Consider the following 12,002-nt stretch of genomic DNA (forward strand, 5'->3'; position numbering starts at 1 on the left):
CAAAAGGCACAATGCCGCCTTAATGAGAAGAATAGAGACTCTTCTTACAGTCGGTGCTTGAGCATTCCCTGTGAGACCAGTAATAGTTTCCGATACACGACTGCAGGTTCAATGTATTCCTTGGACGTTCACATTGACGATGAAATACAGAAATCGCATCGGAATTAAATACAAAAGGCACAATGCCGCCTTAAGTACAAGAATAGAGACACATCCCTCAGTCGGTGCTTTGAGCATTGCCTCTGAGACCAGTATTAGTTTCCGATACACCACTGCAGGTTCAAAGTATTCCTTGGACCTTCACACTGACTATGAAACACAGAAATCGCAACGGAATTAAATACAAAAGGCACAATGCCGCCTTAAGTACAAGAATAGAGACTCTTCTTACAGTTGGAGCTTTGAGCATTTCCTCTGAGAGCAGTATTAGTTTCCGATACACCACTGCAGGTTCAAAGTATTCCTTGGACCTTCACATTGACTATGAAACACAGAAACCCAATCGGAATTAAATACAAAAGGCACAATGCCGCCTTAAGTACAAGAATAGAGACTCTTCATACAGTCGGTGCTTTGAGCATTCCCTGTGAGACCAGTATTAGTTTCCGATCCACAACTGCAGGTTCCGTGTATTCCTTGGACCTTAATATTGCCAATGAAACACAGAAATCGCATCGGAATTAAATACAAAAACACAATGCCGCCTTAAGTACAAGAATAGAGATTCTTGTTACAGTCGGTGCTTTGAGCATTCCCTGTGAGACCATTATTCGTTTCCGATACACCACTGCAGGTTCAATGTATTCCTTGGGCTTCACATTGACGATGAAACACAGATATCGCATCGGAATAAAATACAAAAGGCACAATGCCGACTTAAGTACAAGAATAGGGGCTCTTCTTACTGTCGGTGCTTTGAGCATTCCATGTGAGACCAGTATTAGTTTCCGATACACCACTGCAGTTTCAATGTATTCCTTGTCATACACATTGATGATGAAACACTGAAATTACATCGGAATTAAATACAAAAATCACAATGCCGCTTTTAGTGCAAGATGAGTGAGACTTCTTAGAATCGGTACTTTGATCCTTTAATGTGAGACCAGTATTAGTTTCCGATACACGACTGCAGGTTCAAAGTATTCCTTGAACCTTCACATTGACGATGAAACACAGAAATCGCATCGGAACTAAATACAAAAGGCACAATGCCGCCTTAATTACAAGAATAGAGACTCTTCTTACAGTCGGTGCTTGAGGATTCCCTGTGAGACCAGTAATACTTTCCGATACACCACTGCAGGTTCAATGTATTCCTTGGACCTTCACAATGACGATGAAACACAGAAATCGCATCGGAATTAAATACAAAAGGCACAATTTCGCCTTAAGTACAAGAATAGAGACATTTCTCACAGTCGGAGATTTGAGCATTCCCTCTGAGAGCAGTATTAGTTTCCGATACACCACTGCAGGTTCAATGTAATCCTTGGACATTCACATTGACGATGAAACACTGAAATTACATCGCAATTAAATACAAAAGGCACAATGTCATCTTAAGCGCAAAAGGAGTGAGACTTCTTAGAGTTTGTGCTTTGATCCTTTCCTATGAGACAACTATTAGTTGCCGATACACCACTGCACGTTCAAGGTATTCCTTGGACCTTCACATTGACTATGAAACACAGAAATCGCATCGGAATTAAATACAAAAGGCACAAGGCAGCCTTAAGTACAAGAATAGAGACACTTCTCTCAGTCGGTGCTTTGAGCATTGCCTCTGAGACCATTATTAGTTTCCGGTACACCATTGCAGGTTCAAAGTATTCCTTGGACCTTCACACTGACTATGAAACGCAGAAATCGCATCGGAATTAAATACAAAAGGCACAATGCCGCCTTAAGTACAAGAATAGAGACTCTTCTTACAGTCGGAGCTTTGAGCATTCCCTCTGAGAGCAGTATTAGTTTCCGATACACCACTGCAAGGTCCAAAGTATTCCTTGGTCCTTCACATTGACTATGAAACACAGAATGCGCATCGGAATTAAATTCAAAAGCACAATGCCGCCTTATGTACAAGAATAGAGACTCTTCTTACAGTCGGTGCTTTGAGCATTCCCTGTGAGACCAGTATTAGTTTCCGATACACCACTGCAGGTTCAATGCATTCCCTGGACATACACAATTACGATGAAACACTGAAATTACATCGGAATTAAATACAAAAGACACAATGCCGCCTTAATGCAAGAAGAGTGAGACTTCTTAGAGTCCATTCTTTGATCCTTTCCTGTGAGACCAGTATTAGTTTCTGATTCACCACTGCATGTTCAATATATTACTTGGACCTTCACATTGACGATGAAACACAGAAATCGCATCGGAATTAAATACAAAAGGCACATTGCCGCCTTAATTACAAGAATAGAGACTCTTCTTACATCCGGTGCTTTGAGCATTCCCTGTGAGACCAGTAATAGTTTCCGATACACCAATGCAGATTCAATGTATTCCTTGGACCTTCACACTGACGATGAAACACAGAAATCGCACCGGAATTAAATAGAAAAGGCAAAATGCCGCCTTAAGTACAAGAATAGAGACACTTCTTACAGTCGGTGCTTTGAGCATTGCCTCTGAGAGCAGTATTAGTTTCCGATACACCACTGCAGGTTCATGGTATTCCTTGGACCTTCACATTGACTATCAAACACAGAAATCACATCGGATTTAAATACAAAAGGCACAATGCCGCCTTAAGTACGAGAATAGAGACTCTGCTTACAGTCGGTGCTTTGAGCACTCCCTGTGAGACCAGTATTAGTTTTCGATACACCACTGCAGGTTCAATGTATTCCTTGGACATACACATTGACGATGAAACACTGAAATTACATCGTAATTAAATACAAAACGCACAGTGCCGCCTTAAGTGCAAGAATAGAGACTCTTCTTACAGTCGGTGATTTTAGCATTCCCTGTGAGACCAGTATTAGTTTCCGATACACAACTGCAGGGTCTGTGTATTCCTTGGACCTTCATATTGACAATGAAACACAGAAATCGCATCGGAATTAAATTCAAAAACACAATGCCGCCTTAAGTACAAGAACAGCGATTTTTGTTACAGTCGGTGCTTTGAGCATTCCCTGTGAGACCAGTATTTGTTTCCGATACACCACTGCAGGTTCAATGTTTTGCTTGGACCTTCACATTGACGATGAAACCCAGAAATCGCATCGGAATTAAATACAAAAGGCACAATGCCGCCTTAAGTACAAGAATAGAGACTCTTCTTACAGTCGGTGCTTTAAGCATTCCCTGTGAGACCAGTATCAGTTTCCGATACACCACTGCAGGTTCAAAGTATTCCTTGGACCTTCACATTGACTATGAAACACTGAAATTACATCGGAATTAAATACATAAGGCACAATGCCACCTTAAGTGCAAAAGGAGTGCGACTTCTTAGAGTCTGTGCTTTGATCCTTTCCTATGAGACCAGTATTAGTTTCCGATACACCACTGCAGGTTCAGTGTATTCCGTTTACATACACATTGACGATGAAACACTGAAATTACATCGGAGATAAATACAAAAGGCACAATGCCACCTTAAGTGCATAAGGAGTGAGAATTCTTAGAGTCTGTGCTTTGATCCTTTCCTATGAGACCAGTATTACTTTCCGATACACCACTGCAGGTTCAAGGTATTCCTTGGACCTTCACATTGACTATGAAACACAGAAATCGCATCGGAATTAAATACAAAAGGCACAAGGCCGCCTTAAGTACAAGAATAGAGACTCTTCTTACATTCGGTGCTTTGAGCATTCCCTGTGAGACCAGTATTAGTTTCCGAAACACCACTGCAGGTTCAAAGTATTCCTTGGACCTTCACAGTGACTATGAAACACAGAAATCGCATCGGAATTAAATACAAAGGCACAATGCCGCCATAAGTACAAGAATAGAGACTCTTCTTACAGTCGGTGCTTTGAGCATTCCCTGTGAGACCAGTATTAGTTTCCGATACACCACTGCAGGTTCAATGTATTCCCTGGACATACACAATGACGATGAAACACTGCAATTACATCGGAATTAAATACAAAAGACACAATGCCACCTTAATGCAAGAAGAGTGAGATTTCTTAGAGTCCATTCTTTGATCCTTTCCTGTGAGACCAGTATTAGTTTCCGATTCACCACTGCATGTTCAATATATTACTTGGACCTTCACATTGACGATGATACACAGAAATCGCATCGGAATTATATACAAAAGGCACATTGCCGCCTTAATTACAAGAATAGAGACTCTTCTTACAGTCGGTGCTTTGAGCATTGCCTCTGAGAGCAGTATTAGTTTCCGATACACCACTGCAGGTTCAAGGTATTCCTTGGACCTTCACATTGACTAAGAAACACAGAAATCGCATCGGATTTAAATACAAAATGCACAATGCCGCCTTAAGTACAAGAATAGAGACTCTGCTTACAGTTGGTGCTTTGAGCACTCCCTGTGAGACCAGTATTAGTTTTCGATACACCACTGCAGGTTCAATGTATCCTTTGGACATACACATTGACGATAGAAACACTGAAATTACATCGTAATTAAATACAAAAAGCACAATGCCGCCTTAAGTGCAAGAATAGAGACTCTTCTTACAGTCGGTGATTTTAGCATTCCCTGTGAGACCAGTATTAGTTTCCGATACACAACTGCAGGGTCTGTGTATTCCTTGGACCTACATATTGACAATGAAACACAGAAATCGCATCGGAATTAAATTCAAAAACACAATGCCGCCTTAAGTACAAGAATAGCGATTTTTGTTACAGTCGGTGCTTTGAGCATTCCCTGTGAGACCAGTATTTGTTTCCGATACACCACTGCAGGTTCAATGTATTGCTTGGAGCTTCACAGTGACTATGGAACACAGAAATCGCATCGGAATTAAATACAAAAGGCACAATGCCGGCTTAAGTACAAGAATACAGACTCTTCTTCCAGTCGGTGCTTTGAGCATTCCCTGTGAGACCAGTATTAGTTTCCGATACACCACTGCAGGTTCAATGTATTCCTTGGGCATACACAATGACGATGAAACACTGAAATTACATCGGATTTAAATACAAAAGACAGAATGCCGCCTTAATGAAAGAAGAGTAAGACTTCTTAGAGTCCATTCTTTGATCCTTTCCTGTGAGACCAGTATTAGTTTCGGATCACCACTGCAGGTTCAATGTATTCCTTGGACCTTCACATTGAAGATGAAACACAGAAATCGCATCGGAATTGAATACAAAAGGCACAATGCCGCCTTAATTACAAGAATAGAGACTCTTCTTACAGTCGGTGCTTTGAGCATTCCCTGTGAGACCAGTATTAGTTTCCGATACACCACTGCAGGTTCAATGTATTCCTTGGACCTTCACATTGATGATGAAACACAGAAATAGCATCGGAATAAATACAAATGGCACAATGCCGCCATAATTACAAGAATAGAGACTCTTCTTACAGTCGGTGATTTGAGCATTCCCTGTGAGGCCAGTATTAGTTTCCGATACACCACTGCAGGTTCAAAGTATCCCTTGGACCTTCACATTGACGATGAAACCCAGAAATCGCATCGGAATTAAATACAAAAGGCACAATGCCGCCTTAAGTACAAGAATAGAGACTCTTCTTACAGTCGGTGCTTTAAGCATTCCCTGTGAGACCAGTATCAGTTTCCGATACACCACTGCAGGTTCAAAGTATTCCTTGGACCTTCACATTGACTATGAAACACTGAAATTACATCGGACTTAAATACATTAGGCACAATGCCACCTTAAGTGCAAAAGGAGTGCGACTTCTTAGAGTCTGTGCTTTGATCCTTTCCTATGAGATCAGTATTAGTTTCCGATACACCACTGCAGGTTCAGTGTATTCCGTTTACATACACATTGACGATGAAACACTGAAATTACATCGGAATTAAATACAAAAGGCACAATGCCACCTTAAGTGGAAAAGGAGTGAGAATTCTTAGAGTCTGTGCTTTGATCCTTTCCTATGAGACCAGTATTACTTTCCGATACACCACTGCAGGTTCAAGGTATTCCTTGGACCTTCACATTGACTATGAAACACAGAAATCGCATCGGAATTAAATACAAAAGGCACAAGGCCGCCTTAAGTACAAGAATAGAGACTCTTCTTACATTCGGTGCTTTGAGCATTCCCTGTGAGACCAGTATTAGTTTCCAATACACCACTGCAGGTTCAAAGTATTCCTTGGACCTTCACAGTGACTATGAAACACAGAAATCGCATCGGAATTAAATACAAAGGCACAATGCCGCCATAAGTACAAGAATAGAGACTATTCTTACATTCGGTGCTTTGAGCATTCCCTGTGAGACCAGTATTAGTTTCCGATACACCACTGCAGGTTCAATGTATCCCTTGGACCTTCACATTGACGATGAAACCCAGAAATCGCATCGGAATTAAATACAAAAGGCACAATGCCGCCTTAAGTACAAGAATAGAGACTCTTCTTACAGTCGGTGCTTTAAGCATTCCCTGTGAGACCAGTATTAGTTTCCGATACACCACTGCAGGTTCAAAGTATTCCTTGGACCTTCACATTGACTATGAAACACTGAAATTACATCGGAATTAAATACATAAGTCACAATGCCACCTTAAGTGCAAAAGGAGTGCGACTTCTTAGAGTCTGTGCTTTGATCCTTTCCTATGAGACCAGTATTAGTTTCCGATACACCACTGCAGGTTCAATGTATTCCTTTTACATACACATTGACGATGAAACACTGAAATTACATCGGAATTAAATAAAAAAGGCACAATGCCACCTTAAGTGCAAAAGGAGTGAGAATTTTTGGAGTCTGTGCTTTGATCCTTTCCTATGAGACCAGTATTACTTTCCGATACACCACTGCAGGTTCAATGTATTCCTTGGACATTCACATTGACGATGAAACACTGAAATTACATCGCAATTAAATATAAAAGGCACAATGCCATCTTACGTGCAAAAGGAGTGAGACTTCTTAGAGTCTGTGCTTAGATCCTTCCCTATGAGACCAGTATTAGTTGCCGATACACCACTGCAGGTTCAAGGAATTCCTTGGACCCTCACATTGACTATGTAACACAGAAATCGCATCGGAATTAAATACAAAAGGCACAAGGCCGCCTTAAGTACAAGAATAGAGACTCTTATTACATTCGGTGCCTTGAGCATTCCCTGTGAAACCAGTATTAGTTTTCGATACACCACTGCAGGTTCAAAGTATTCCTTGGACCTTCACAGTGACTATGAAACACAGAAATCGCATCGGATTTAAATGCAAAGGGCACAATGCCACCTTAAGTACAAGAATAGAGACACTTCCTACAGTCGGTGCTTTGAGCATTCCCTGTGACACCAGTATCAGTTTCCGATACACCACTGCAGGTTCAATGTATTCCTTGGACATACACATTGATGATGAAACACTGAAATTACATCGTAATTAAATACAAAACGCACAATGCTCCATAATGCAAGAAGAGTGAGACTTCTTAGAGTCCATTCTTTGATCCTTTCCTGTGAGACCAGTATTAGTTTCCGATTCACCACTGCATGTTCAATATATTCCTTGGACCTTCACATTGACAATGAAACACAGAAATCGCATCGGAATTAAATACAAAAGGCACAATGCCGCCTTAATTACAAGAATTGAGACTCTTCTTACAGTCGGTGCTTTGAGCATTAACTGTGAGACCAGTAATAGTTTCCGATACACCACTGCAGATTCAATGTATTCCTTGGACCTTCACAGTGACGATGAAACACAGAAATCGCATCGGAATTAAATAGAAAATGCAAAATGCCGCCTTGAGTACAAAAATTAAGACACTTCTTACAGTCGGTGCTTTGAGCATTGCCTCTGAGAGCAGTATTAGTTTCCGATACACCACTGCAGGTTCAAGGTATTCCTTGGACCTTCACATTGACTATGAAACACAGAAATCGCATCGGATTTAAATACAAAAGGCACAATGCCGCCTTAAGCACAAGAATAGAGACTCTTCTTACAGTCGGTGCTTTGAGCACTCCCTTTGAGTCCAGTATTAGTTTTCGATACACCACTGCAGGTTCAATGTATTCCTTGGACCTTCACATTGACGATGAAACACAGAAATCGCATCGGAATTAAATACAAAACGCACAATGCCGCCTTAAGTGCAAGAATAGAGACTCTTCTTACAGTCGGTGATTTTAGCATTCCCTGTGAGACCAGTATTAGTTTCCGATACACAACTGCAGGCTCAGCGTATTCCTTGATCCTTCATATTGGCAATGAAGCACAGAAATCGCATCGGAATTAAATTGAAAAACACAAAGCCGCCTTAAGTACAAGAATAGAGATTCTTGTTACAGTCGGTGCTTTGAGCATTCCCTGTGAGACCAGTATTTGTTTCCGATACACCACTGCAGGTTCAATGTATTCCTTGGACCTTCACATTGACGATGAAACACAGAAATCGCATCGGAATAAAATACAAAATGCACAATGCCGACTTAAGTACAAGAATAGAGACTCTTCTTACTGTCGGTGCTTTAAGCTTTCCCTGTAAGACCAGTATTAGTCTCCGATTCACCACTGCAGGTTCAATGTATTGCTTGAAGCTTCAAATTGACGATGAAACACAGATCGCATGGGAATTAAATACAAAAGGCACAATGCTGCCTTAAGTTTAAGAATAGAGATTCTTCTTACAATTGGTGCTTTGAGCATTCCCTGTGAGACCAGTATTAGTTTCCGATACACCACTGCAGGTTCAATGTATTCCTTGGTACATCAAGTTGACGATGAAACACAGAAATCGCATCGGAATTAAATACAAAATGCACAATGCCGCCTTAATTACAAGAATAGAGACTCTTCTTACAGTCGGTGCTTTGAGCATTCCCTGTGAGACCAGTATTAGTTTCCGATACACCACTGCAGGTTCAATGTATTCCTTGGACCTTCACATTGAAGATTAACACAGAAATAGCATCGGAATTAAATACGAAAGGCACAATGCCGCCATAATTACAAGAATAGAGACTCTTCTTACAGACGGTGCTTTTTGCATTCCCTGTGAGACCAGTATTAGTTTCCGATACACCACTGCAGGTTCAATGTATCCCTTGGACCTTCACATTGACGATGAAACCCAGAAATCGCATTGGAATTAAATACAGAAGGCACAATGCCGCCTTAAGTACAAGAATAGAGACTCTTCTTACAGTCGGTGCTTTAAGCATTTCCTGTGAGACCAGTATTAGTTTCCGATACACCACTGCAGGTTCAAAGTATTCCTTGGACCTTCACATTGACTATGAAACACTGAAATTACATCGGAATTTAATACATAAGGCACAATGCCACCTTAAGTGCAAAAGGAGTGCGACTTCTTAGAGTCTGTGCTTTGATCCTTTCCTATGAGACCAGTATTAGTTTCCGATACACCACTGCAGGTTCAATGCATTCCTTTTACATACACATTGACGATGAAACACTGAAATTACATCGGAATTAAATACAAAGGGCACAATGCCACCTTAAGTGCAAAAGGAGTGAGTCTTCTTAGAGTCTGTGCTTTGATCCTTTCCTATGAGACCAGTATTACTTTCCGATACACCACTGCAGGTTCAATGTATTCCTTGGACATTCACATTGACGATGAAACACTGAAATTACATCGCAATTAAATACAAAAGGCACAATGCCATCTTAAGTGCAAATGTAGTGAGACTTCTTAGAGTCTGTGCTTTGATCCTTTCCTATGAGACCAGTATTAGTTGCCGATACACCACTGCAGGTTCAAGGTATTCCTTGGACCTTCACATTGACTATGAAACACAGAAATCGCATCGGAATTAAATACAAAATGCACTAGGCCACCTTAAGTACAAGAATACAGACTCTTCTTACATTCGGTGCTTTGAGCATTCCCTGTGAGACCAGTATTAGTCTCCGATACACCACTGCAGGTTCAAAGTATTCCTTGGACCTTTACAGTGACTATGAAACACAGAAATCGCATCGGAATTAAATACAAAGGGCACAATGCCGCCTTAAGTACAAGAATAGAGACACTTCTTACAGTCGGTGCTTTGAGCATTCCCTCTGAGAGCAGTATTAGTTTCCGGTACACCACTGCAGGTTCAAAGTATTCCTTGGACCTTCACATTGACTATGAAACACAGAAGTCGCATCGGAATTAAATACAAAAGGCACAATGCCGGCTTATGTACAAGAATAGAGTCTCTTCTTACAGTTCGTGCTTTTAGCATTCCCTGTGAGACCAGTATTAGTTTCCGATACACCACTGCAGGTTCAATGTATTCCTTTGACTTTCTCATTGACGATGAAACACAGAAATCGCATCGGAATTAAATACAAAAGGCACAATGCCGCCTTAAGTACAAGAATAGAAACTCTTCTTACAGTCGGTGCTTCGAGCATTCCCTGTGAGACCAGTATTAGTTTCCAATACACCGCTTCAGGTTCAATGTATTCCTTGGACATACACAATGACGATGAAACACTGAAATTACATCGGAATTAAATACAAAAGACACAATGCCGCCATAATGCAAGAAGAGTGAGACATCTTAGAGTCCATTCTTTGATCCTTTCCTGTGAGACCAGTATTAGTTTCCGAAAAACCACTGCAGATTCAATGTATTCCTTGGACCTTCACATTGACGATGAAACCCAGAAATCGCATCGGAATTAAATATAAAAGGCACAATGCCGCCTTAATTACAAGAATAGAGACTCTTCTTACAGTTGGTGCTTTGAGCAATCCCTGTGTGACCAGTATTAGTTTCCGATACAACACTGCTGGTTCAATGTATTCCTTGGAACTTCACATTGACGATGAAACACAGAAGTCGCATCGGAATAAAATACAAAAGGCCCAATGCCGCCTTAAGTACAAGAATAGAGACACTTCTTACAGTCGGTGCTTTGAACATTCCCACTGAGAGCAGTATTAGTTTCCGATACACCACTTCAGGTACAAGGTATTCCTTGGAACTTCACATTGACTATGAAACACAGACATCGCATCGGAATTAAATACAAAAGGCACAAGGCCGCCTTAAATACAAGAATAGAGACTCTTCTTACAGTTGGTGCTTTGACCATTCCCTGTGACTCCAGTATTAGTTTCCGATACACCACTGCAGGTTCAAAGTATTCCGTGCACCTTCACATTGACTATGACACACCGAAATCGCATCGGAATTAAATACAAAAGGCACAATGCCGCCTTAGGTACAAGAACAGGGACACTTCTTACAGTCGATGCTTTGAGCATTCCCTCTGAAAGCAGTATTAGTTTCCGATACACCACTGCAGGTTCAAAGTATTCCTTGGACCTTCACATTGACTATGAAACACAGAAATCGCATCGAAATTAAATACAATAGGCACAATGCCGGCTTAAGTACAAGAATAGAGTCTCTTCTTACAGTTAGTGCTTTGAGCATTCCCTGTGAGACCAGTATTACTTTCCGATACACCACTGCAGGTTCAATGTATTCCTTGGACTTTCACATTGATGATGAAGCACAGAAAACGCATCGGAATTAAATACAAGAAGCACAATGCCGCGTAAAGTACAAGATCAGAGACTCTTCTACAGTCTGTGCCATGAACACTTCCTGTGACACCAGTATTAGTTTCCAATACACAACTGCAGGTTCAATGTATTCCTTGGGCATACACAATTACGATGAAACACTGAAATTACATCGGAATTAAATACAAAAGACAGAATGCCGCCTTAATGCAAGAAGAGTAAGACTTCTTAGAGTCCATTCTTTGATTCTTTCCTGTGAGACCAGTATTAGTTTCCGATACTCCACTGCAGGTCCAATGTATTCCTTGGACCTTCACATTGAAGATGAATCACAGAAATA

The sequence above is a fragment of the Schistocerca americana genome, chromosome 5 (genome assembly GCF_021461395.2).
Source record: "Schistocerca americana isolate TAMUIC-IGC-003095 chromosome 5, iqSchAmer2.1, whole genome shotgun sequence".
In the NCBI taxonomy this organism is placed as follows: Eukaryota; Metazoa; Arthropoda; class Insecta; order Orthoptera; family Acrididae; genus Schistocerca; species Schistocerca americana.